Source organism: Salmo salar, chromosome ssa14, assembly GCF_905237065.1.
Source record: "Salmo salar chromosome ssa14, Ssal_v3.1, whole genome shotgun sequence".
In the NCBI taxonomy this organism is placed as follows: Eukaryota; Metazoa; Chordata; class Actinopteri; order Salmoniformes; family Salmonidae; genus Salmo; species Salmo salar.
In genome coordinates, this window is record NC_059455.1 from 90,360,340 (window position 1) to 90,369,472 (window position 9,133).

The 9,133-nt window shown below is 45.9% G+C and overlaps 1 pseudogene; it reads left to right on the top strand.

Moving 5' to 3' along the window:
• Positions 1–1,024: 1,024 nt before the first annotated feature.
• LOC106570572 (protein FAM8A1-like) lies at positions 1,025–6,974 on the top strand (annotated as a pseudogene).
• The last annotated feature ends 2,159 nt before the right edge of the window (positions 6,975–9,133 follow it).

The following is a 9,133-nucleotide window of genomic DNA, read 5'->3' on the forward strand; positions in this document are numbered from 1 at the left end:
AACAGTTTTCAGCTGTGCTAACATCATTGCAAAAGGGTTTTCTAATGATCAATTAGCCTTTTAAAATGATAAACTTGGATTAAATAACACAACGTGCCATTGGACCACAGGAGTGATGGTTGCTGATAATGGGCCTCTGTAGATATTCCATTAAAAATCAGCCATTTCCAGCTACAATAGTCATTTACAACATTAACAATGTGTACACTGTATTTCTGATCAATTTGATGTTCTTTTAATGGACAAAAAAATAGCTTTTCTTTCAAAAACAAGGACATTTATATGTGACGCCAAACTTTTGACCGGTAGTGTATGCTTGAGTAAGATTGTCTTTTTAGCATTCATAGCAGTAGTTATGAACCTTACTACAGGGATTGGATGTAAATAGCAGAAAATAGAGGTTGTGGTAGCAGCTACAAAGAAGTATTTGGGTGTAGAGATTTGATGTCAGAGTTAAAGGGTTTGTTGAGTGGTGGTGTCCCGTCCTTTCAGGTTGTTGGCCTGAGGTAGGACTAGATAGGTTTAAATAGTGGAGTAGGGCGGTGGGTTTTTAATGAGTGTAGGGCAGTGGAGGCTGCTGAGGGGGAGGACGGCTCATAATAATGGCTGGAATAGAGTCAATGGAATGGTATCATATACATCAACTATGTGGTTTCCATGTGGTTGATACCATTCCACCGACTCCATTCCAGACATTATTATGAGCCGTCCTCCCCCTCAGCAGCCTCAACTGGTGCAGGGTTAGATGGTAGTGTATTTGTTGACTTATTTTACTTTTTTCAAGTAAAGTACAAGGGAGTTATACTCCAGTCTAGTAGGTGGCGGTAATGCAACATGTATTTGATGCCAATCACCCTTAAACCTCATCAAAGAAGAAGGTCTGCTTAACAAGCGTTCCCGGAAGTCTCGCGATGTTGCTCCTCTGAGTTTAGATACTCTGTGCTAGCATGGATAACTAGCAAAGATGATCTGCTAGGGATAGACGTTTTAAAGGATTTGAGTGAGATTTCGAAGTCGTTGAACCATGGCCACAGACACTACTACAGAGAATGGCCCGCGTTCGAGCCAAGAAGCGCAAACAATCGTCAACGCTACAACTGAATACTGCGCAAAGATGCAGGAATGGATGTGGCAGTACTACTGGGGCTATGTAAATTGGCAAAGCTGTATGAATCTGACTACGTTTCATTTTTCTCCATGCAATTTCCCCGTAGCTGCAAACTATCAAGCGCCGACTGGAACTCCGTGGCCCGCAGGACAACCAACTTTAGATGCACGATATGTGTACAACTCTCTGGGAATGGGGTATCCATTCCCTGCGCCCCTGACTACGGGTGCTCAGACCGGGCAGCAGATGACAGCTGGGACAGCCTCATGATACAAGGCCGGTGCAACAACAGAACAGAAACGCACCCTGAACAGGTACACTAATTACATCAAGTCAATGATTACAAAAATGACGATAACTGTAGAAAGGCTGACACTCATGTTTGGTTTTGTACTAGGCCTACTTTGTCAAATAGCTACAGGGAATCCATATCATGTAAACAAAGACAACACCTTTCCTCTGTTTGTTCATGACAATATTTAATGGCTTGCACAGGTTCACATGAATAGCCTCTTGAGCAAGCAGCTGGCTGACCGTGATGGGTACCCACTCATGCATACAATCTGCTGAGGCCTTGATCTGAATAGTACACATTTGTTTTACATCAGATCTTGAACCCTCCAGACCTAAGGCAAATCACGTAGACATTGACTTGGCTGAACTAAGTGAAATGGATTGATCAGGGGTTTAAAGTAGACCTGCTCACAATCTCTGGAAGGTACTTGAACTTTATCTAAAGCAGGGCAGATTATAGTACTGTTATACCTGGATACATTCCCTGAAATGGCCTTCTCCCCTGCAGTCTTCTCCCCTGCAGCCTTCTCCCCTGCAGCCTTCTCCCCTGCAGTCTTCTCCCCTGCAGTCTTCTCCCCTGCAGTCTTCTCCCCTGCAGCCTTCTCCCCTGCAGTCTTCTCCCCTGCAGTCTTCTCCCCTGCAGCCTTCTCCCCTGCAGTCTTCTCCCCTGCAGCCTTCTCCCCTGCAGCCTTCTCCCCTGCAGCCTTCTCCCCTGCAGCCTTCTCCCCTGCAGCCTTCTCCCCTGCAGCCTTCTCCCCTGCAGCCTTCTCCCCTGCAGCCTTCTCCCCTGCAGCCTTCTCCCCTCCACAGATTCCTGGCTGAGACGGTGGACTTGTTTATTCTATTATGTGTCAAGGCAACCATCATTCTGTGGATCATACACTTTAGTGGCATGAAGTGAGTCAATCAGTCTAGCCTTTTATAATTTCCTTGGCCTTGAATGAGAAAGAAATATGCGAAAATACCATGTTAATGAACATTAATTTTCATTATCATAGTAGGCCATAATTATTAGATTCTATTATAGCCCACTCTTCTATTCTCCCCCGCAGGGACATCACTAAGTTCATCACCCACTTCATAGTTGAGGAGATAGATGAGAACACGTCTATGGAGGACCTGCAGAAGATTATGGCTGTAGCTCTGGTCTACAGGGTGCTGGTCTGTTTCTATGAGGTACAGTAGCTCTGGTCTACAGGGTGCTGGTCTGTTTCTATGAGGTACAGTAGCTCTGGTCTACAGGGTGCTGGTCTGTTTCTATGAGGTACAGTAGCTCTGGTCTACAGGGTGCTGGTCTGTTTCTATGAGGTACAGTAGCTCTGGTCTACAGGGTGCTGGTCTGTTTCTATGAGGTACAGTAGCTCTGGTCTACAGGGTGCTGGTCTGTTTCTATGAGGTACAGTAGCTCTGGTCTACATGGTGCTGGTCTGTTTCTATGAGGTACAGTAGCTCTGGTCTACAGGGTGCTGGTCTGTTTCTATGAGGTACAGTAGCTCTGGTCTACAGGGTGCTGGTCTGTTTCTATGAGGTACAGTAGCTCTGGTCTACAGGGTGCTGGTCTGTTTCTATGAGGTACAGTAGCTCTGGTCTACAGGGTGCTGGTCTGTTTCTATGAGGTACAGTAGCTCTGGTCTACAGGGTGCTGGTCTGTTTCTATGAGGTACAGTAGCTCTGGTCTACAGGGTGCTGGTCTGTTTCTATGAGGTACAGTAGCATCTCAGAGTCAGAGTGCTGATCTAGGATCAGTTATGCCTAAATCATAATGAATTAGAGGAGGGACCTGATCCTAGATCAGCACTCCTACAGTACTCTGAGACACTTTGTGAATACAGGCACAGGTTGCTGGTCTGTTTCAGTGAGCTTAATATGGATTATATTGGTTACCCATAAAGTTACTAAGCATTGAAAATAAGTGACAACTTAAAGCCCTGTATTAACAGTGGAAAACACCTAAATCACCTCCTTCCTACCACAGATGATATGTGTGAATTGCATCAACATGGATCTCTCTGAAGAATCTTTCACTTAATGTGTTATATTACCACTGTCACTCTGTTCTCCTCCTCTCAGATCATCTGTATGTGGGATCGGGGCGGTGCCACCCCGGGGAAGATCCTCCTGGGTTTTCAAGTCGTGACATGTGACAGCTCAGTCCTGGTCCGACCCAACCGGTCCTGGTGGTGGTACCGGCATCTAACGTCACCCTATCTGCGTAAGTCACTGACGGCATGTGACACATCTTGGTTGGCGTTGAAAACAGATCTGAATATGACTGGTTTGTTTGGCCTACAGACATCTACCACTGGTACTACTAATACATTTCCATATGGAAGGGTGTGACCATGAATACCTGGAGCCTGAGTGTTGAATATGAAAGGCACACTGGAGCCTGAGCCTTGAATATGAAAGGCACACTGGAGCCTGAGCCTTGAATATGAAAGGCACACTGGAGCCTGAGCCTTGAATATGAAAGGCACACTGGAGCCTGAGTGTTGAATATGAAAGGCACACTGGAGCCTGAGCCTTGAATATGAAAGGCACACTGGAGCCTGAGTGTTGAATATGAAAGGCACACTGGAGCCTGAGTGTTGAATATGAAAGGCACACTGGAGCCTGAGTGTTGAATATGAAAGGCACACTGGAGCCTGAGCCTTGAATATGAAAGGCACACTGGAGCCTGAGTGTTGAATATGAAAGGCACACTGGAGCCTGAGCCTTGAATATGAAAGGCACACTGGAGCCTGAGTGTTGAATATGAAAGGCACACTGGAGGCTGAGTGTTGAATATGAAAGGCACACTGGACCCTGAGCCTTGAATATGAAAGGCACACTGGACCCTGAGTGTTGAATATGAAAGGCACACTGGAGCCTGAGCCTTGAATATGAAAGGCACACTGGAGCCTGAGTGTTGAATATGAAAGGCACACTGGACCCTGAGCCTTGAATATGAAAGGCACACTGGACCCTGAGTGTTGAATATGAAAGGCACACTGGACCCTGAGTGTTGAATATGAAAGGCACACTGGAGCCTGAGCCTTGAATATGAAAGGCACACTGGAGCCTGAGCCTTGAATATGAAAGGCACACTGGAGCCTGAGCCTTGAATATGAAAGGCACACTGGAGCCTGAGCCTTGAATATGAAAGGCACACTGGAGCCTGAGCCTTGAATATGAAAGGCACACTGGAGCCTGAGCCTTGAATATGAAAGGCACACTGGAGCCTGAGCCTTGAATATGAAAGGCACACTGGAGCCTGAGTGTTGAATATGAAAGGCACACTGGAGCCTGAGTGTTGAATATGAAAGGCACACTGGAGCCTGAGCCTTGAATATGAAAGGCACACTGGAGCCTGAGCGTTGAATATGAAAGGCACACTGGACCCTGAGCCTTGAATATGAAAGGCACACTGGACCCTGAGTGTTGAATATGAAAGGCACACTGGACCCTGAGTGTTGAATATGAAAGGCACACTGGAGCCTGAGCCTTGAATATGAAAGGCACACTGGAGCCTGAGTGTTGAATATGAAAGGCACACTGGACCCTGAGCCTTGAATATGAAAGGCACACTGGAGCCTGAGTGTTGAATATGAAAGGCACACTGGAGCCTGAGTGTTGAATATGAAAGGCACACTGGAGCCTGAGTGTTGAATATGAAAGGCACACTGGAGCCTGAGCCTTGAATATGAAAGGCACACTGGAGCCTGAGTGTTGAATATGAAAGGCACACTGGACCCTGAGTGTTGAATATGAAAGGCACACTGGAGCCTGAGTGTTGAATATGAAAGGCACACTGGAGCCTGAGTGTTGAATATGAAAGGCACACTGGAGCCTGAGTGTTGAATATGAAAGGCACACTGGAGCCTGAGTGTTGAATATGAAAGGCACACTGGAGCCTGGGCGTTGAATATGAAAGGCACACTGGAGCCTGGGTGTTGAATATGAAAGGCACACTGGAGCCTGAGTCTTGAATATGAAAGGCACACTGGAGCCTGGGCGTTGAATATGAAAGGCACACTGGAGCCTGGGCGTTGAATATGAAAGGCACACTGGAGCCTGAGTCTTGAATATGAAAGGCACACTGGAGCCTGAGTCTTGAATATGAAAGGCACACTGGAGCCTGAGTCTTGAATATGAAAGGCACACTGGAGCCTGAGTCTTGAATATGAAAGGCACACTGGAGCCTGGGCGTTGAATATGAAAGGCACACTGGAGCCTGGGCGTTGAATATGAAAGGCACACTGGAGCCTGAGTGTTGAATATGAAAGGCACACTGGAGCCTGGGCGTTGAATATGAAAGGCACACTGGAGCCTGGGCGTTGAATATGAAAGGCACACTGGAGCCTGGGCGTTGAATATGAAAGGCACACTGGAGCCTGGGCGTTGAATATGAAAGGCACACTGGAGCCTGAGTGTTGAATATGAAAGGCACACTGGAGCCTGAGTGTTGAATATGAAAGGCACACTGGAGCCTGAGTGTTGAATATGAAAGGCACACTGGAGCCTGACTATTGTGAGTTCATAAGGTACTACTTAAATGTGAAGCCTACCTCTGAGATGGAGAAAGTTTTCTTTGAAAGTGGGTTTTAATGCCGATTTACATTTGAGTAATTTAGCAGACGTTCTTATGCTGATCGACTCAGGCTGTAAGTGCATACATTTATTTTGATACTTTTTCGTACTAGTCCCCTGTGGCACGTGCCATGCTCTACCAACTGAGCCAGTTGGACATTTTTACCCTTGTTTTGTTAGCAGTTCATTTTCTGGTACTGTTTCCACTGATATTACCCTGGTATTACATGTTTAGGTTATTGCTATGTGATTAGTATTATTTATTATCATGTCTTGTAAAAGTAACATCCAACCCTTTCTCTCCCAGTTCCACGGTGCGGGCGGTGAATAAGAACTTCTCCATCGTTTTCCTGTTCCCCATCTTCACCAGCCTCTTCTTCTTTCAACACAACAGAACTATGCCATCGTAGCTGGACCCATGGTGGTGCAGCTCAGAGGGGTCAGATGACTGATAACCTGAACATTAATGTCGTGTTGAGCAGGACACACCAACACTTTGCAACGGAAAATGAAAACGTGTTCTGTTAAGTTTGAGTAAATGTTTTCTCTCTATTGAACAAAACCCAAACCTTGGGCTTCTAGAACTGAACAGAAGGCCTGTAAAACAGATCTAGGCCTACAGACCTGAGAGAGATCTGCCCGTGGAGACATACGGCTCAGACTGAAATCCACTCAGGACAGGAGGAGCCTGATAAAACGTGAAATGGAAGTATTATGGGGAGGCCTCAGAACAGCATGGCTGTGGTTCTCTTCATTCACAAAGTATTGATCCTGAACTTTTTCCTATTTACTGCTTAGCCAGACAAGCAGAATGAATCTGAAATATCTGAAAAGAATGTTAGGTAATTTATTAGTTTATTTATTGTTCATTTGCAGCTGTTGACTCTCAGCTACTCCTATATTGATAAGGAATGTTTCAGATCAGGTTGAAGGGTGAAATGTGACGGGCTTGTTTGCATATTGGCCATTCCGCATATTCTAAATTAAACTGAACTGAAAACTATTACTTGGATCTTTAATGTGCTGTACTCTCTCTCTGTCTGGCTGTCTGTCTGTCTGTCTGTCTGTCTGGCTGGCTGTGTATCAGGCTGTCTTGTCTAGCTGGCTGCCTGTGTATCAGGCTGTCTGTCTGTCTTGTCTAGCTGGCTGGCTGTGTGTCTAGCTGTCTGTCTGGTCTAGCTGGCTGCCTGTGTATCAGGCTGTCTGTCTGTCTTGTCTAGCTGGCTGTGTGTCTTGCTGGCTGGCTGTGTATCAAGCTGTCTGTCTGTCTTGTCTAGCTGGCTGTGTGTCTTGCTGGCTGGCTGTGTATCAAGCTGTCTGTCTGTCTGTCTTGTCTAGCTGGCTGTGTGTCTTGCTGGCTGGCTGTGTATCAGGCTGTCTGTCTGTCTTGTCTAGCTGTCTGTCTGTCTTGCCTAGCTTGCTGTGTGTCAGGCTGGCTGTGTATCAGGCTGTTTGTCTGTCTGTCTGGCTGTCTGGCTGGCTGGCTGGCTGTGTATCAGGCTGTCTGTCTGTCTTGTCTAGCTGTCTGTCTGTCTTGCCTAGCTTGCTGTGTGTCAGGCTGACTGTGTATCAGGCTGTTTGTCTGTCTGTCTATCTGGCTGGCTGGGCCACATATTCAGCAGCAGGTTTGCATTATACTGTCCAGTCCTTTCTTCAGCAGAACCAGACTGAGGCAGTTCTCATTCTGACTCACAGATCAGATCCTGAATGTTATACAATATGTCTACCCTCCTCCTCCTCCTCCACCTCCTCGCCGATGAGAGGTCTGCTGGATGTATCTGTGTGGACTAGTGTGTGTATAAGGTGTTAGTGTGTAGGAAGGCACTCCTCTGGTCTTGTCTGGATTCCCATCACTCAGGGGATTCAAGTGACCGACCAATCCTGCGTAAGGTCAAGGCTAGCCTTCAGTGGCGTAAATGACCACTGAAGTTAGTTTATAATGTCATTTTTCACACTATACAATGTGTAGAGTTATACTGTTGATTTAGAGTATATCTGGTGGTTTGATGTTACAAATAGGGGTTTTACATTTCAGTCTCTCAGTATTGAACATGTTTCTGTCCTAGTCAGTGAATTTTGATTAGGCCCTTTGTCTTTTGTCGGCTCATCGCTTTAAGCTAAATATGAAGTTCCGTACTCCCTATCTATAGGACGGAGCAGTTCTATATGGGGGACTATGAGGTCCTATCGTGTTTGGTTCATAGACTCTTTACATGTAAACTATGCTATAGAAAATGATTTTAATACCTCAAAAGCAATGTCATGTCTCAAGCTTGTCTATCTCTCAGACAGCATGCTCACACTATACAGGCCCAGGATATCTATTATAATGTAGTACAGTTATCATGGATCTTTTCATTTGTGGCTTATCGTGTCTCTGTTCATGTCATGTTTCACCAGCACTGTAGTGAAAGACGCCCACAACAGAACCATATTCAGTCAACATTCTGATTTGAAGTAGTTACCATGTTTAGCCACATGGGGGCGCTAGATAGTAGAGCATGAACCAGAGCAAAATATAGACTTCATCAAATCACATTTATTTATAAAGCCTTTTTTACATCAGCAGTTGTCACAAAGTGTTTATACAGATACCCAGCCTAAAACCCCAAACAGCAAGCAGTGTCTCGCTCGCGCGCCCTCTCTCCCTGTCTCGCTCGCGCGCTCTCCCTCCCTGTCTCGCTCGCTCGCACGCTCTCTCCCTCCCTGTCTCGCTCGCTCGGGCTCTCTCCTCCTGTCTCGACAACACGCTCCTGTCATCTGCTCGCTGGCTCAAGCAAAGAATTATCGCGATGTAAGCAAGAACGCTCTCATCACGATGTGAAGAACAAAATAAGTACGAACAGATAATAACATGACGTGAACGGGCAAATAAATCGTGGAGGCAGATATAAATATGCAGTGCGGAGATAGTTGTGGAAGTAACGAGCAATAAATACGTGTGAGAACGGGCGATAATAAATACCGGTGCAGACAGCGAATGTATCATGGAGTGAACGAGAAATACTGTGAAGAAGTAAATAAAAAAAACATGATGTGGACGGAGCAATAATATGGCGAACAGATAATAAAATAAGCATGTGGCAGAGAAATAAAAATAAGCGTTGAACAAACAGATAATAAGTAAGCGATGTGACGGGCAGTGGGATAATAGTAAGATAC